Source organism: Coregonus clupeaformis, chromosome 35, assembly GCF_020615455.1.
Source record: "Coregonus clupeaformis isolate EN_2021a chromosome 35, ASM2061545v1, whole genome shotgun sequence".
Classification (NCBI taxonomy): domain Eukaryota; kingdom Metazoa; phylum Chordata; class Actinopteri; order Salmoniformes; family Salmonidae; genus Coregonus; species Coregonus clupeaformis.
Window position 1 is genome coordinate 3,611,130 of NC_059226.1, and position 19,498 is coordinate 3,630,627.

At 43.8% G+C, this 19,498-nt stretch overlaps 1 protein-coding gene across 2 annotated transcripts in view; it reads left to right on the forward strand.

Annotated features, from left to right (window-relative positions):
• Positions 1-19,498, forward strand: part of LOC121573524 (delta-sarcoglycan-like) — a 345,990-nt gene that overhangs the window by 21,770 nt on the left and 304,722 nt on the right. The window contains exon 1 of one of the 2 annotated variants that reach the window (XM_041885586.2): positions 6,685-7,173. The exons of the other annotated variant lie outside the window; for it this stretch is intronic. The gene's annotated coding sequence lies outside the window, so the exon portion shown is untranslated. Of the gene's footprint in view, positions 1-6,684; positions 7,174-19,498 lie in introns of those variants that run through there. 2 annotated transcript variants of the gene reach the window in all.

Sequence of the window (19,498 nt, forward strand, 5' to 3'; positions counted from 1 at the left end):
CACCTGGTGATGCCTTACGGTTTGATGAATGCTCCATCCGTCTTCCAGTCCTTTGTGAATGAGGTGTTTCGGGACATGCTTGGTCGCGGTGTAGGGGTCTACATCGTTGACATTCTGGTGTATTCCGCTACGCGCAACGAGCATGTGTCCCTGGTTCGCAAAGTGCTGGCCCGACTGTTGGAACATGACCTTTATGCCAAGGCAGAAAAGTTTCTGTTTTTCCAACAGTCCGTCTCCTTCCTCGGATACTGCATTACCACCTCAGGTGTGGAGATGGAGGGAGATCGCATTTCAGCCGTGCGTAATTGGCCAACTCCAACCATGGTAAAGGAGGTGCAGTGCTTTATTGGCTTTGCCAACTACTATCGGAGGTTTATCCGTCTCTTTGGCAAGGTCGCAGCTCCCATCACATATCTGTTGAAGGGTGGGCCGTCCCGGCTCCGCTGGTCTGCTGAGGCTGACAGGGCCTTCAGTAACCTGAGGGTTCTGTTCACCTCATCCCCGGTGCTGGCCCATCCCGATCCATCACTACCGTTCGTAGTGGAGGTGGATGCGTCCGAGGTAGGGATAGGCGCTATCCTATCTCAGCGCTCGGGCACGCCACCCAAGCTCTGCCCCTGTGCCTTCTCCAAGAAGCTCAGCCCGGCGGAGCAGAACTACGACGTTGGTGATCGGGAGCTGTTGGCTTTTGTCAGAGCCCTGACCATGTGGAGGCACTGGCTCGAGGGGGCGAAACACCCTTTCCTCGTCTGGACGGACCATCGTAACCTGGAGTATATCCGGGCAGCGAGGAGGCTGAAACCCTTGCCAGGCCAGGTGGGCCCTATTCTTCAACCGGTTTGATTTTACACTATCTTACATCCCGTGTACGAAGAACGTGATGGAAGACGCACTGTCACACCTGTACGACACAGAGGAGAGGCCCATAGACAACACCCCCATACTCCCGGCCTCTTGCATTGTGGCGCCGGTAGTATGGGCGATAGATGCGGACATAGAGCGGGCATTATGCACAGAGCTATCTCCACCTCAGTGTCCAGCTGGGCTGCAGTATGTGCCTGCTCTTGTCTGTGACTGTCTGATCTATTGGACACACACGTCCCCCTCCTCTGGTCACACAGGTATCAGTCGTACAGTGCGCTGCCTGACTGGAAAGTACTGGTGGCCTACCTTGGCTAAGGACGTGAGGTTGCATGTCTCCTCCTGCTTGGTGTGCACCCAGAGTAAGGCACCTAGGCACCTCCCAGCGGGTAAGTTACAGCCCTTACCAGTTCCACAACGGCCATGGTCCCACTTGTGTATTGACTTCCTTACTGATCTTCCCCTCTCTCAAGGTAACACCACCATCCTTGTCATTGTGGAACACTTTTCCAAAGCCTGCCGCCTCCTTCCTCTGCCCGGTCTCCCCACGGCCCTGCAGACTGCAGAGGCCCTGTTTACACATGTCTTCTGGCACTATGGGGTGCCAGAGGACATAGTGTCTGACCGGGGTCCCCAGTTCACATCCAGGGTCTGGAAGGCGTTCATGGAACGTCTGGGGGTTTTGGTCAGCCTGACCTCTGGTTTTCACCCTGAGTCAAATGGGCAGGTGGAATGGGTGAATAAGGATGTGGGTAGGTTCCTGCGGTCCTACTGCCAGGACCGGCCGGGGGAGTGGTCGGTGTTCTTGCCATGGGCCGTATATTCCCAGAACGCTCTCCGTCACTCCTCCACTAACCTAAAGCCATTTCAATGTGTTTTAGGTTATCAGCCGGTTCTAGCACCGTGGCATTAGAGCCAGACCGAGGCTCCTGCGGTGGATGACTGGTTTCTGCGCGCGGAGGAAACGTGGAACGCTGCTCACTTCCACCTCCAACGCGCAGAGCGTCGCCAGAACGACCACACTGACCACCACTACAGTGAGGCCCCAGTCTTTGTACCGGGTGATCGGGTCTGGCTCTCGACCCGGAATCTGCCCCTCCGTCTGCCCTGCCGGAAGCTGAGCCCGTGGTTTGTGGGGCCGTTCCTCCCGCCAGATTATCGTATTAACCACTCATTCCATGTGTCTCTCCTCAGGTCGGTGGTGGCTTGTCCGCTCTAGGAGTCTGATGTGCGGGAGGTCCCGCGTAATCCGTCCATTCCATCCTGGATTCGAGGCGTCGGGTGGGGTGCCTTCAGTACCTCGTGGAGTGGGAGGGATACGGTCCGGAGGAGCGGTGCTGGGTCCCAGTGAGGGATATCCTCGATCCCTCCCTGTTGCGGGATTTCCACCGTCGCCATCCGGCTCGCCCTGCTCCGCGTCCTCCTGGCCATCCCCGAGGCCGTTGTCAGCACGCTGCTGGAGCCGCGCGTCAAGGGGGGGGTACTGTCACGACTTCCTCCGACGCTGCCTCCTCTCCTTGTTCGGGCAGGCTTCGGCGTTCGTCGTCCCGGCCTTCTAGCCACTGCCGCTCCTCATCTCATCATTCCATTTGTTTTGTCTTGTTTATGACACACACCTGGTTCATATCCCCTCATCAGTACCTGTATAAGTGTTCCCTCTGCCCCCTTGTCTTTGTGTGTGATTGTTTATTGTGAGGATAATGAAGCTCGGTGGAGCTCCTTGTATTTTTTATCGCTGTGTTATTTTCCCCGTGTGCCTTGTTGGTTCCAGTGCGCCTGTTTTGCACAATGGACTGTTTTGACGCATTAATGCGTAACTCTGTTTTCCGGAATAAATCCTGTTATTCTGTGAGTTACCCTCCTGCGCCTGACTCCTTCAACTCACCCATCACAGCGCAAATAAATGAGAGAGCAGCAGTGTGATTAACATCAATGCGCTATGTAGCCTAGATATTAATAATAAGTGATATCAGTATCAATGTTAGGCCACACCACTGCTGTCGTCCTTATCCCCAAGCATATTATTCAAGTTGGATAATCTTTGGATGCCGACAACAGTCGCACCATTTGAAGAAATAGCTTGGACCGTAGCCTATAAAAGCATATTCCTGCTCTTTTCCCGTGATCGATCAAACGCATTTGGTGTGTCATCATAGTGGTCTCTGATCAGACTCTCTTAGGCGTAACAAATTTAAACTTGCACATTTTTTCAATGCTGATTTGAATGTCATTGAGAAAACACAAAGGTGTCAAATATTTTTCTTTTTCTGAATTTAAAAGTAATCCTAGAAGTAATCATCTAGTTTTTCAAAAGAATCTGTAATCTGATTACAATATTTTTGCTGGTAATGTAACGAATTACACTTAGAGTTTTTTTTTCTAATCCTTTAGGTGCATGACATAGGATAGATTGGAGAGTTAGTCACATGATCATTTTTACTATTACTGCACATTTGGCTGAGACTGGACCAATGAATGTTAATGCAGGATGATGAAATGTCATATCCATGACTAGGAAAAGCACCACTTTATGTGCAGCATAACTTTGTAGTGTATTTGTGGTTTAAAAATACTTCTGAAGTTTGTAATGTCCACTTTGAAATTTCTGACTAGATTTTCCCTTACTATAAAATATCAACCCATACAAAAAATGTCCATTTAATTATAATCCACATTTACTGTTGCTTCATGATTATTTTTTACTGCTGTAGCAAACTGGCTCAAATTAAGATCTGTGCTTGGTATGATGTCTTGGTGCTGAGATGAAGATGCATGTCAATTCCGTGTTATTAAATAATAACATGAAGATAGTCAGTCTGCATTATTAATCTGTGCTGATGTTTTGAACCGTTATATCTTGTAGAAACCTTGTCCCTCAACATGATTAGCACTCATCTGACTACAAACATGCAGTCATTTACCGGATGCTCTTATCCAGAGCAATTAGGGCTAAGTGCCTTGCTCAAGGGCATAGACAGATTTTTCACCTAGTCAGCTCTGGGATTCGAACAAGCAATTTTTCGATTACTGGCCCAACGTTCTTGACCGCTAGGCTACCTGCCGCCTCTTTGATTTCACCTTTTGAGTTCGCCTTTTGATTTCACCGTTTTAAAATTCAATTATTGCCCTCATTAGATGGGTAATTTTGATGAAGATAATATCGTCATCATCGTTTTCAGATTAGCCATTTCATGGGTTCACACTTCATTATGCTCAATCATTGCCAAATCCTCCTTAGCTTGTATTATGTGTCAGTACCATTTATGTCTGTAGCATGGTGGCAGTGTGTGTATTGTAAAAGGCTGGCTAGCTGAGACAGAACAGTCTGTTCCCAGGCCAGCCCAGCGAGACAGACAGACAGACAGACAGACAGACAGACAGACAGACACTGTGTATTGTGCTGGCACTAGACGCTACCAAAGCATATTGAACTATTATGATCATAGAATGATAAGCATCACATTGAAACACTGTAAAGAAACAGTGGGGCTTTCAGACTCTCTCGCCATCTCTCTCCATTTATTTTTCCGAAGGTGATGTCATATTCACTTCTGTTCAGGTGTACTGCATTGCTGCATAGACTAGTTTATGAATATTCAGCATTATAATGTATATATACATAACAAAGGGAGAAAGTCCATTGTTGGAGGATGGGGGTAGAGTTTTGCTTATCAGCAGATTTGGTCCACAGGAGTTCTCTTTGTAGAGAGCTACAGGCTATAGATGTTTTCATAGTAGAATGGTGAAGTTAAAGTATACTGCATGCTCTATCTATCTATTCTACTTTGAACCTAACACCTGTCAGCCACCTGTCAAAGATTTCTGGGAGTAAATACATTCCGCATTGAGAGGTAAAGAATGACAACAAATATAAAAGTGTCCCAGCATGCCCCCTTAGGAACATGGCTGTCTACAGCTGATCAGCACCATTCTTCATTATTCTCCCCATCCCTGATGTACTGTGGTTTGGAACCACAACTCCTGTCCCTCCCTCGTCCAGTTACAGTATCGAACTGCCTGCTAGAGTAGGTGTCTCTCTCTCTGTGCCAAGTGGCGTGATGAAAATGGACACATGTTTGGCACACGTCACCTACAGCTCTGATGGACCTCAGGGACCCACATCCTCCCTGGGATGCGTCCAAACACATATTTGTTGTTCCAGGCCAATGCTGGTTCTCTACAGGGCTATCTAAAGTGTCCATATTCTGTCAGAGATGGGACAGTTTCTGTCGCGGTGTCAAAGGAAGTAACAAGCCGGAGTAGATTTACTAGTTTGTACTTTAGCTATGGGCCCCATGGGGTACAGCCAAGAATTACTGGATACATTGAATTGAGTTGGATGGGAAGTGAGGGTGGGGTGTTGTATATAGCTGACTTGTTGCCTCCATTCTTGGAATCCCATAATCTCCCAATCGAAGGCACGCACGCACCTGGTATCCAAAATATTGTTTTAGTTTTGTGTTTGTTTGTTTGAAAATGGCCCAGGGACTAAGTGTGTGTGTGAACAAACTCTGTGTATCTGTGGCAGTTTTTAGTCATATCCACCCTCCTGCCTGGGTCGAGGTGAGGGCTTCATGACTGAGATTGTACATGTGTGTGTGTCTATACAGCTGTGTGTGTATTTGTATTCTGTGTGTGTGCGTGTGTGTGTGTTTGCCTACATTAATAGGCTGGTACATTGGTGTCATTCTGGCATGCTCCTGAATAGAACAACAATGATTTATTCCATGTCATGGTAGTAATGTGAGATGTGCTATTCTGGGTGTCACGCAGCCAAAAACTGCTTTTCCAACAGGTCTCATGAGAATGTATTGTTTTGGTGTTGCACAAAAAGAATGTCCGCAATAAGGATCTCATTCGCCTCAGTCATAGAGAATGTCTGGACAATGTTATTGAGTTAAGTGTTACTGAGTAGCAGATCTATAGCAGATAATCAGTCTTCAGCTCCAAACCTCCTCAATAGTTAACATCAGACAACTCTGCCTTTAATTGCATGTACAGATTATGTTCATTTAACTGGAAAACTCCACTGAAACCCTATTAAAATAAGCCCAATTGCCTTCTGAATAAAACAACAACAACTTCATATTCATTCCTATCTTCATAAAACAATGAACAATGATAAGCTTTTCATGAATGGCATTGATTGACTCTGACTGAGCCTCCCTCTCCGACTGGCTCTTAAATGCAGTGTGTGTTCCTTTAAATATTCTAATCAATGTTTATGACCTCTAGTGAGACTCATGCTGTCAATTTGCCAACTTCAATGCAGCTGGAAACACTCTCTGCTAATTCTCTCTGCCTTCTCTTCTTCCCTTGCTCCCTCGCTCCGCTCATCCTTTCTCTTCCTTAACCTCTACACCGCCTTCTCTCTCATCCCACCTCTCTATTCCTCCTCCATCCCGTCTTCTCTCATCCTCCTCTATCGTCTCTCTCTTCTCTCTCCCTCTTTCTCTCTCTCTCTCTCTCCTCCTTTGGATTTCAAATCATGATCCCCTCTGCTGCAAAGAAAACTCCACCTACTCAGTATTGCTAATGTAGTCACTGACAGTGCAAGTGTTCTCTCTCTCCCTCGCTCTCTCCTGCTCTCCTCATATCTCACTCCCTCCTTCTCTCTCTCTGATGCACTCTCTCTTGCTTCTCTCTCTCCTGCTCACACTCTCTCTCCCTCGTTGTCTCATACTCCCCTCCTCTCACTCCCTCTCGCCCTTTCCCTGATCTCTCTCTCTCTCTCTCTCTCTCTCTCTCTCTCTCTCTCTCTCTCTCTCACTCTCTCTCACACACACACTCTCTCTCTCAAATACACACACACTCTCTCATTGCTCCAGTCCCAAATAAATAAAGAGGCACAGAAGGATGTGGGGGAAAGAGAGAAGTTGCTGCTTTAGGAAGAACAATGTTGTTGCTACCCAACCTTCTTTATATCCTGCCTGCTTTTGAGAACGTGTAAGGATTAAAGGCGCGTGGCAGCGCTTACACAGGGATTTCTACACCACAAAAGGATGCTCAGTTCTCCCTCCTCTCCTGCTGAAGCCACAGAAGAGAGGACTACTGTAGATAACTTGTCTCCTCCTGTCTCAGCGCTACCTGCCTAACAGTCAGCTCTGCGCAGCCACCAGAGGCAATGACAGCCTTGCTGCTCTAGAGCCCCATGGAGCGCAGTCCGCCGCTGAATTCCACGCTTTTGTAGATATACATTCTAAGAAATTCGTTCTTAGAAGCCAAACCGAGAGAAAATAAACACTGGCTGCTCACCAGCTCTATGGTTTTCTGACTTGTCCAAGATTGTGATTTTTGGCATCTGACTAAGAGGTAGGTTCTTGCTTTACTTTAGCTTGTGTTTTTTGGTTTGTTCATTTGCTGCGCTGCTTACTGTCGAAATAACTGTCTCCTTCTTCAGGAAATTATCACTCACAGGGAAATTGTGCTCAAAGAGAGGGGTTTGCCTATTGTTGTACAGTTTGGTGTATGCTTAGTCTTTAACTGTCCTATTTAAAAATACTTTTTTCCCCACTTACATTTGGTCTACAGTATGCTGTGGCTCTGTCTTCAGTACTGTTAGAGGGGATTATGCACAGCTCATTGACACAGATGAATGGTGACACCACATTCTTTTGGAGAGACTGGAAACCCAAATTGGTCTACACGGACAAGTTCTGGCCTGGTTTAGATCCTACCTGTCGGAAAGATATCAGTTTGTCTCTGTGAATGGTCTGTCCTCCGACAAATCAACTGTACATTTCGGTGTTCCTCAAGGTTCCGTTTTAGGACCACTATTGTTTTCACTATATATTTTACCTCTTGGGGATGTTATTCGAAAACATAATGTTAACTTTCACTGCTATGCGGATGACACACAGCTGTACATTTCAATGAAACATGGTGAAGCCCCAAAATTGCCCTCGCTAGAAGCCTGTGTTTCAGACATAAGGAAGTGGATGGCTGAAAACTTTTTACTTTTAAACTCGGACAAAACAGAGATGCTTGTTCTAGGTCCCAAGAAACAAAGAGATCTTCTGTTAAATCTGACAATTCATCTAGATGGTTGTAAAGTCGTCTCAAATAAAACTGTGAAGGACCTCGGTGTTACTCTTGACCCTGATCTCTCTTTTGACGAACATATCAAGACTGTTTCAAGGACAGCTTTTTTCCATCTACGTAACATTGCAAAAATCAGAAATTTTCTGTCCAAAAATGATGCAGAAAAAATTAATCCATGCATTTGTTACTTCTAGGTTAGACTACTGCAATGCTCTATTTTCCGGCTACCCGGATAAAGCACTAAATAAACTTCAGTTAGTGCTAAATACGGCTGCTAGAATCCTGACTAGAACCAAGAAATTTGATCATATTACTCCAGTGCTAGCTTCCCTACACTGGCTTCCTGTTAAGGCAAGGGCTGATTTCAAGGTTTTACTGTTAACCTATAAAGCATTACATGGGCTTGCTCCTACCTATCTTTCCGAGTTGGTCCTGCCGTACATACCAATACGTACGCTACGGTCACAAGACGCAGGCCTCCTAATTGTCCCTAGAATTTCTAAGCAAACAGCGGGAGGCAGGGCTTTCTCCTATAGATCTCCATTTTTATGGAACAGTCTGCCTACCCATGTGAGAGACGCAGACTCGGTCTCAACCTTTAAGTCTTTACTGAAGACTTATCTCTTCAGTAGGTCATATGATTGAGTGTAGTCTGGCCCAGGAGTGTGAAGGTGAACGGAAAGGCTGGAGCAACGAACAGCCCTTGCTGTCTCTGCCGGGCCGGTTCCCCTCTCCACTGGGGTTCTCTGCCTCTAACCCTGTTGCAGGGGCTGAGTCACTGGCTTGCTGGTGCTCTTTCATGCCGTCCCTGGGAGGGGTGCGTCACTTGAGTGGGTTGAGTTACTGACGTGATCTTCCTGTCTGGGTTGGCGCCCCCCCTTGGTTTGTGCTGTGGTGGAGACCTCTGTGGGCTATACTCGGCCTTGTCTCAGGATTGTAAGTTGGTGGTTGGGGATATCCCTCTAGTGGTGCGGGGGCTGTGCTTTGGCGGAGTGGGTGGGGTTATATCCTTCCTGTTTGGCCCTGTCCGGGGGTTTCTTCGGATGGGGCCACAGTGTCTCCGGACCGCTCCTGTCTCAGCCTCCAGTATTTATGCTGCAGTAGTTTATGTGTCGGGGGGCTGGGGTTAGTTGGTTATACCTGGAGTACTTCTCCTGTCTTATCCAGTGTCCTGTGTGAATTTAAGTATGCTCTCTCTAATTCTCTCGTTCTCTCTTTCTCTCTGAGAACCTGAGCCCTAGGACCATACGTCAGGACTACCGGGCATGATGACACCTTGCTGTCCCCAGTCCGCCTGGCCTTGCTGCTATTCCAGTTTCAACTGTTCTGCCTGCGGCTACGAAACCCCTACCTGTCCCAGACCTGCTGTTTTCAACTCTTTAATGATCGGCTATGAAAAGCCAACTGAGAGACCTGAGCCCTAGGACCATACGTCGGGACTACCGGCCGTGGTGACTCCTTGCTGTCCCCAGTCCGCCTGGCCTTGCTGCTATTCCAGTTTCAACTGTTCTGCCTGCGGTTATGGAACCCCTACCTGTCCCAGACCTGCTGTTTTCAACTCTTAATGATCGGCTATGAAAAGCCAACTGAGATTTATTCCTGATTATTATTTGACCATGCTTGTCACTTATGAACATTTTTGAACATCTTGGCATGGTTCTGTTATAATCTCCACCCGGCACAGCCAGAAGAGGACTGCCACCCCTCATAGCCTGGTTCCTCTCTAGGTTTCTTCCTAGGCTTTCGCCTTTCTAGGGAGTTTTTCCTAGCCACCGTGCTTCTACACCTGCATTACTAGCTGTTTGGGGTTTTAGGCTGGGTTTCTGTACAGCACTTCGAGATATTAGCTGATGTAAGAAGGGCTATATAAAATAAAATTGATTGATAGATACATTCCCAAAAATGGCTAATTCTCCCACATGCAGGATGAGAAGTCAGCTTCAGTCTGGGAAGTCTTTAATCTGATGCTTTATTGCAGTGAACATAAATAATAATTGAACATTTCAGCTCAGCACTCACATGGTACTTTTAACAAGTCAGGAGTCAAATTAAAAGAATGTTAATCATTTCATAATAGATGCAGATAACATGGTACTTGAGAAGAAGGGTGCTTACTCTAGGTGACTGAATAGTTTCTTACAACAAGCATTTGGAGATTTGGGTTTGTGTTTTTTGTCATTTGGTTGAATGTTTTCTCATTTGGACACTCCCAAGAAACAGTCCACTCTCAGTCCAAAAAGGAGAGTGGTTAAGTACTAAAATGAGATGTTCGGATGAAGAGAGAGATAGATTAATGTTGCTTATGCCTCCATTACTCTCTGATAGTGAGAGATCTCTTGTACTTTAAGTGACAAACCGATACACACATGAATTCAGATGCACAGCCCACAGTTCCCTTCTGTATTGAGTTCACCCTTTGCAGGATGCATATATGCCAAGTGGGGAGTGTGTGATCATATACATATTTTCTGGGGCTTGCAACTGCCTGGTGCATCAGGTCTCATCATGTCGGCTCATATTTGGCATTATGGTGATGAGGCTTACTCTGGTCTTCCTCAATCAGTTTGTGCAAATCATTCTTTATGTTTGTAGAGTTATTAGTATTGTGTGCTCTCTCTCTATCGCGGTCTCTATCTCTCTCCTCTCCCTCCCTCTCTTAACACTTATCCAGGTACTCTACATTTACACAAAGGTCATTTGAAAAGCCAAATAAATGTTGAGCATGTGTCCACATGCTGAGCCCTCTGAATGCTGGATAGAGGAGAGAGTCTGGCCTCGGAGGGAGAGAAGGTCTCCCGAAAAGAACTCAATTTCACTGGGACGTGTAACGAGCGCTGGGGGGCGAGTTGGCGGCCTGCCCGGCCACTGAAGAGAAATCCCTCCACGCCTCCAGAGGAAATCAATTGACAGAGAGACAGAATTAGCTGCTTTTCTCACCTGCTGAAGATAAGATTACTGCTGTGCCTCCATCTTTTGCGTTGGCCTGGCGGTAGAAAGACACAATAGAGGGAACATTGCTACTCACAGAGGCAGAGAATTATTCATGTCAAATAATGACACAAAGTTTGATTTGGGAGTTGATAGAAAGAAAAGGGCTGCTCAGTGCAGGGCAGATATGAGGTTCCTACTGGATGATGATAGTGTGGGGGTGAGTGTAGAAGATGCTGTGATTGCAGAAGTGGGGAAAGTGTTTGAGATGGAATATACATTCTGTGGTAATGAATGCTGCATCAGGATAGGTGAGGTGTTTTGATTTAAACAGCTCCCTGTCTGTCACTGTTCACACGCAAGCGCACGCACATGAACACACACACAAACAGAGTAACCACATTAGATTGAAAAGGAAATTACCTGAAAGTGCTTCAACTTGATTCAATGCCAAGAACAGCAAAGGCACCCTTGCCTCTCACCATTCGGTACAGAATTACCCCTCAAACAAATCAAGTCCTTTTACAGATCTGACCTCACTCCTCAATGTCCTTGTTACATTCAGAACTTTCTGTGTGTGTCATTAAATGAGGAACTGTCAGAGACTGTTTTGCCTTATATTTTGGCATTTTTCTGAATTTTTCTGTTTCTAGCTAGGTTTCCATCCAATTGGCGACAGATCTTCATGCAAATATTTCCATCAAATTGACGTGTTGCGGATAAGGCTGTGCGTGATGACGTAGTGCACATAAAAATAACTTTTGTGGTTACATTTCCATGTACCAAATAAAAAATACAAATTAAATAGCTTTCCATCGCCTTTTCAACTCTACTGACTGTTTTTCACTAAACATTTTGTGTTATATAGTGAATGTGCCCACTCTGGTCTTGGCACGTGCGCTCTATCCAACAGTTCGCAGATACAGTGCGGGAATAGCCTACATGATGAGATTATTATGGACAAAAGAGCTAGATTATTCATATTTGTCAAACGGCAGCCAAGCATTGATCATCATGTCACCAGAATAAGACCCTTGATATTTATTGGAAAGCAGCATCAAGCTTATCACCTTTCACCACCCTGTGAAGTTCAACATAATTTATTTAATCTGTAGCCTAATAAACTGCATGCTTTCCTGAGTTGTAATGGGAGGACCACAAAACATATCATCGCGTGACTCCAAGTTTACTTCGCTATGATGGTTATTATATCAATATTTGCGATAAAGGTATTTCCACTGCCATTTCTCGCATAATTACATTTACAGTCACAAAAAGATCCCACCTTGTTTTGTCGACATTTGGAAAGTTTACAGACAAATTTGCTGTTTCCATCAGGCCTGTCGTGACATTTTTTTAAATCCGATATGTACTTCACTTGCATAAAAAAGGTTGGATGGTAACCTGGTTATTGTCTGGCTTCTAGTGAGAGTGAAAAACAATCTTTTCAGACACATTTTGGGTAGGCCTACATCTTATTTTCTGTTATTGTGTTATCTTACTGTAGTAGTGAATCATGTTTGGGGTGTGTGAGGCCTGGATATCTACTGTGCCTTGAGGACAGAGGAAACAGGAGGCTGACTTCCCCTTGACTAATTAACAGCCAATCAAACCCAGTTAAATAGTTAAAAAAAAATATATATATATATATATATCGCATTTCTTTTGAAGTCCCGCATGAACGAAACACTCCGCCTGATGCATGGCTCAGAGGAGGAAAGTTCAAACTAAGCACCAGAAGGCAAGTCTCAAATAAATGTTAATACATATTTAATTGGGTTTTGAGAAACCATGATGAATAAATAAGAAGAGGAGTTGGTCTTTTTAGTTTTTTGAATGCTCACAGATGAAGCCGGTATCCTTGGATTTAGAAAATAACGTACTGTAGCAAATGCACTTTAATCGTCCTCTGTCTGGTTCTCAATGCACCTGTCTGCTTCCTACTGAATGATAGTTTGTTCCAGTGAAACTAAGTTAGCACCTGTTAATAATTCATGTTTTTAGCTTAATTATTAGTTTTTTATTCTCTACATATGTAAACGGGTGCAAACTTTGTAGATGTGCAAACTAGGCTTTGTAACTTGGACCCATACTGTATATGGCATATGTACATTTATGTCATATACATACAGTACATGTATGTAGACTAACTGTTTGATTTCTTGAGGATAAGAACAGGTCTTCTCAGGCAACTTGCACTGTACTTTAGTTTAGTTTTTCTGCATCAAACACTTGATGCTCATATCTTCTTTTTTTTATTGTTTTTCCACAGCACCTGACAAACAACACAAAAACAAAACGCCTACTATACAACACATTCCACAAGGTGATCGACGTATGATTTCCACATGTTGTCAAACACTTCCGTTTTTTGTTTAACTTTATAATATACAAAATCCAACAGGATGTAGCTAGATAGTTCAGTCCTCCAGTTTGTTATTGAGGGTGGTTATGAGGCTTTCCAATTGATGCTCATTTCAAACATTTATCAGCTAGATGCTCTTATCCCACTAGGTACTGCTACAGGTGTGTGTGTGTGTGTGTGTGTGTGTGTGTGTGTGTGTGTGTGTGTGTGCTCACACGCTTGTCTATGTCAAATGTGTGTGTGTCTGTGTTGGTGAACTCGCGATCTTTGTGTGGTTTTTTTGCGCATGCATGTGTGTGCGCGTGTCTATGACTGAATGTGTATGCTTCAACAAATGTACACCTGCATTAGTAATTCATGAGTCATTCTCTATGGCAACAATACATTTGACAAGCTGCTGACAATGTTCACATCCTGCCTGTGTTGCTATTGAGATTGTTGTGTTGCATTGTGTTTGTGTGTTCAAGGAACTGAAACTGTGTCGTCAGCAATTTTAATAATTCCCTGTTATACAATCTGTCCTCAAATCCCTATAAGGCTAGCTAATGTTTTCAGACATTCCTCTACTATGTGATATACTGCATTGGGTCCCAATTAACTGCACAGATTTTAAAAGCTGAAAAGCCAAAAACGGGCGGGGGGTCTTGTACAAACATGATATTACCAAGTTATTATTATGGTATAATAATAACTTTAATAATAACTTTGTTTGTATGTCACTTTTCAGTACAGGTAACGAAGTGCTTCACATCATAAAATAAAATAAAGTACCAACAAAGAAACAAAGACTGGAGGAAGGAGAATGAAAAAATATAATTAAAATAATTAAAATCATACATTAAAAGCATCTTTATAAAAGGGAGTCTTCAGCAAGGATTTAAAAAGAGGCACTGAATCTGCAAGCCTGATCTCCTCTGGCAGACCATTCCAAAGTGTAGGGGCCCTAATGGCAAATGCCCGGTCTCCTTTCGGTGTCAACCTAGACTTTGGAATGGTCAACTGTGCCCTGCCAGAAGATCTCAGGCTGCGTCCTGGCTCGTCGGGAGATAAAACATCTGAGATATATGATAGGTCTAAACCAAGCCTTAAACGTGATTAATACAATATATTGAAAATATATTCTAAAAGTGACTGGTAGCCAGTGTAGAGAAGCTAAAATAGGTGTGATATGGTTACATTTCCTGGTGCATTTTGAACTAATTGTAGACAAATTGTGCCTTTCTGTATGATAAATGTTCATTATTTTCTTCTGAGCAATTTACTTTATTTATTCGTATTTTTTCTTATTTCTTATTGTTTTTGCATTGTCGAGAAGGAACCTGCAAGTAAGCATTTCTTTGGACGATGTATACCATATGACTAATTCATCTTGAAACTATACAAATAATTACAAAGAGTATAAGGCATATCTATTGTAAATCAGGACCTTGTATTATTTTGTTGACCAATATGATCGTAGGACAGTGTATATGGGTAGAATGCACATTGACTTGTTTGTCAAACGGAGGAATAATTCTGATGGTTTATTGATTACAGTAAATCAAGGCATAAGTCACCTTGGATCTGGCCATTGGCTTGGCAGATAATATGATTATTGACCTATGAAACAAGACATTGACAAATTACCACTTTGCTGACTGGTTGTTTAGGCACATCATTCACTGTGGTAGTTATTGACAAGTAGAGGCAACACAATTGCTGAGCACCATCAATTATCTAGTTCTATTCTGGAACTGATTGAGTTTTAACCCTTGTGCTTTGCTGGGGGGGAAAAAACGTCAATCTTTTGTTGATATTCTTTGCTTGTTAGCGAGTTATTAGCCCAGTTATAGTTAAGTATAGGTCAGCAATGGGGAGTTATTGCTTCCTACAAGAGCACAAAACGTGTAGACTACATTTCAAGCTGTCTTTGAAAAGCCAGTCAGGTAAAAAGATTATGTCTCAATTAAAGGGGCAGTGTTGTGTTTTGAGATTAGGCAGAGGGGTAGCCTACATTGTCTAATAGTCTGTAAGACAATAATAAATCATGCAATTTATAGTCACCTATTTGGCCAATGGAGTTACAGACCAAGTAGAAAATCATGAATTAATGTCAAGCTCTTTTTAAAAGTCTCATGCCTGCATTGAACACCACATATACAGTGCATTCGGAAAGTATTCAGACTTTTTCCACATTTTGTTACGTTACAGCCTTATTGTCCCCCCCTAATCTACACACAATACCCCATGAATACAAAGCAAAAACTGGTTTTTAGAAATGCAAATGTTTTTCAAATAAAAAACGGAAAAATAACGTATTAACGTAAGTATTCAGACCCTTTACTCAGTACTTTGTTGAAGCACCTTTGGCAGCGATTACAGTCTCGAGTCTTCTTGGGTATGACGCTGCAAGCTTGGCACACATGTATTTTGGGGAGTTTCTCCCATTCTTCTAGGCAGATCCTCTCAAGCTCTGTCAGGTTGGATGGCGAGCGTCGCTGCACAGATATTTCCAGGTCTCTCCAGAGATGTTTGATCGGGTTCAAGTCTGTGCTCTGGCTGGGCCACTCAAGGACATTCAGAGACTTGTCCCGAAGCCACTTGTGCATTGTCTTGGCTGTGTGCTTAGGGTCGCTGTCCTGTTGGAAGGTGAGCAGGTTTTTATCAAGGATCTCTCTGTACTTTGCTCCGTTCATCTTTCCCTCGATCCCGACTAGTCTCCCAGTCCCTGCCGCTGAAAAACATCCCTACAGCATGATGCTGCCACCAGGTTTCCTCCAGACGTGACGATTGGCATTCAGGCCAAAAAGTTCAATCTTTGTTTCATCAGACCAGAGAATCTTGTTTCTTATGTTCTGAGAGTCCTTTAGGTGCCTTTTGGCAAACTCCAAGCAGCTGTCATGTGCCTTTTACTGAGGAGTGGCTTCCGTCTGGCCACTACCATAAAGGCCTGATTGGTGGAGTGCTGCAGAAATGGTTGTCCTTCTGTATGCTTCTCCCATCTCCACAGAGGAACTCTGGAGCTCTGTCAGAGTGACCATTGGGTTCCCTGACCAAGGCCCTTCTCCCCCGATTGCTCAGTTTGGCCAGGCAGCCAGCTCTAGGAAGAGTATTGGTGGTTCCAAACTTCTTCCATTTAAGGATGATGCAGGCCACTGTGTACATGGGGACCTTAAATGCTGCAGACATTTTTTGGTACCCTTCCCCAGATCTGTGCCTCGACACAATCCTGTCTCGACGCTCTACAGACAATTCCTTCGAATTCCTGGCTTGGTTTTTGTCTGACATGCACTGTTAAATGTGGGACCTTATATAGACAGGTGTGTGCATTTCCAAATCATGTCCAATCAATTGAATTTACCACAGGTGGACTCCAATCCAGTTGTAAAAACATCTCAAGGATGATCAATGGAAACAGGATGCACCTGTGCTCAATTTCGAGTCTCATAGCAAAGGGTCTGAATACTTATGTAAATAAGGTATCACTAATCTGTTTTCGCTTTGTCATTATGGGATTTTGTGTGTAGATTGAGGAAACACATTTATTACATTTTAGAATAAGGCTGTAACGTAAGGAAATGTTGAAAAAGTCAAGGGGTCTGAATACTTTCCGAATGCACTGTAGGCTACTGTAGGCTATATCATATAAATCAAAATCTATTTGCATGTGAAAATTTTATGGTATTTGCTCCATTGGTTTTGTTGGTAGGCCTACATTATGCTCAAATAGACACACTAGCCTATTGGCTACTGTCTAAAACTGTAAGGGTACAGCCTCAGTGTTCACTGTAAACTCGTGCCGGAATTTGCACACTCACAACATTCAATTTCCGCTCACAAGACCTACAATTTGCTGAGTGCCCCAAAAAATTAGAGGGAACATTGAACTCAACCCAATTGAACACTTATGGGAGATTCTGGAACGGCGCCTGAGAGAGTGTTTTCCACCACCATCAACAAAAAAAACTAATGATGGAATTTCTCATGGAAGATTGGTGTTGCATCCCTCCAATAGAGTCAGACACTTGTAGAATCTATGCCAAGGCACATTGAAGCTGTTTTGGCGGCTTGTAGTGGCCCAACACCCTATTAAGGCACTTTATGTTGGTGTTTCCTTTATTTGACAGTTACCTGTAGGTGAGTGTGGGTGTGTGTGCGGACGCACATGTGTGTATGTGTCTATGTGTGCATGCATGTGTGTGTGTGTGTGTGTGTGTACATGCGCATATGTCTGAGTGCATTTGTGCGTGTGTGTGTGTGTGTGTGTGTGTGTGTGTGTGTGTGTGTGTGTGTGTGTATATACAGTATGTTCACGCTTAGTGTGCACTTGGTAACATTTACAGGGATTAAGAAATCAGTGGCGGCTTCCAGAGACGAGGGGCAGTGTTGTAATTAAATGAGTCAGGAAGCAAATTCATTTATTATTTGATTTCCATCTCCAGATGCAAGCCACTGAATTCTCTGGTCTAACAAACTCGGCACAAGTGCCTCTGGCACGCATTTAAGTGCACAATAACACTGCATATCCTTTTAATGCAGATTCTCCCAGCAAGGGGTCCTGGAACCGCGGTTGCGTTGGCAGCATCCAGGTAATACTTGTTTTCTGAATTTAGATGCTGCTTTTTAACATGGCTGACTATTCCGACATTACCATATTGTATTCCGTAAGTACATTTGCAAGCTCAAGTGTGTATTCCGTTTATACCGGAGGGCAGAAAGAGCTCAAGGAATATTTACAGTGATGCTAACGCTGTCAGGCTTCATGGATAATATTGACTTTATGAGCGATGGCCATATTTACCTGTTGAATGGATGGCTGCTTTGACTAATGAGCTTCTGAGATTTTATTTTCTTAATAACGCATGGTTTTCTGGGATTAAATAAAAAAATTTAAAGATCTGGGAATGGAGGGATGAGAAATGGGTAACTATCCCTGTGGGCATATTTCAGCTTTTATAGGAACATTTGTCATGCAAACGTTTGTGTTGTAAAAGTTGGGATTCTTTTCCACCCCAGGCCTTTTATCTCAGTTTCACTCATGCATTCTATATGCATAGCTCTTTCTCATTCACAACACTGTTACACATGAACAAGCAGTGTATAGCCCTGCCTTAGCTTTGTTTGAAAGCACCACTTGAAGTCATGTGTTTAATTTTGCATTAGAGTTAGAACTCATTGGTTCTGTGCCCGAGGCTCTTCACTGAGCTTGCCAAGAGATAGTAGTATAGACCTTGGTCTGTCCTGTCCATCCTAACTTTAGCAAGCATTCAGTAGGAGTAATGCCAATTTTAAGGTACGACTGCAAGGTATGCTAAGTGTAGGGGGACCATATGTCCCAGATTTTGGCTCTTTGTCCCGCATCCCGCAACCAAACAATCATGTCCCGCATTCTATCAACAAATTCAAACACCACCAATTTAGAAAGAAAGGTAGATTTGTCCCATATTTCAATCGGACATTCCAACCTGTCTCTTGCAGTGATGTTGCGCTTATGAAAATATATTGTAAGGATGTGGTAGCCTAAACCTACTGGTGATGTTAAACACTCCAATCGTTGTTGAGATCTGATATCCTGCGCAGCGCAAGACGAGACGTAGGCCAATGTCATAGGCCTATTTACAACCAATCATATTTCTTAAATCCTTTCGGGCTAAATTCCAGCTAAACTTGGAGAGGATGGTTAGGCCTCCTAACTACTTACAAAAGTAAGTAAAATAGCCGTATTAGACTGAAAGATATAAGGTCATTTCAGCAAACTTGTGAAGCTCTCCATGCTCATTAGTTGCTCATTCAACATATTTGCTGATACTTCACTCAATCCCTTTTTAAAAGATTCCCATCCTAACTGTTTTAAATTCCCTGAGACCAACCAGAAATGTTTCCATGGCCAAATATTCTGAGATTTTCATAAAACAGCCACACATGTGGTCTCTAATTTCTGCATCAAGAGTAGGCTACGCTTCAATTGCTCGGTCGGTGCAGCGAACTGCAGGGGTGTAGTGCTGCCAGAGCACACCTGAGCGCCACTTCTCACAACGGTGCTTGTTTAGTAAAGTTAGATCAAAGCTGAATCAATGTCTTGGAAGATCACAATGATAGTAGAGCGTTACACCAAAAACACCACCTAATTTCTTATGAGATTTTAGGATGGTTAGCTGAATAGTCCCCAAAACTTCTCATGCGGCCAAAACTCAATAGCGCACAAACTAGGCCGAATGTGCTTTGATTGAAAAAATACAGGAAGGCTATGTAGTTTAACACCATCTGCTCTAATTTGCTCACGAAACAGTAATTCAAGAAGATCTAAATGCATATTCCCATGAA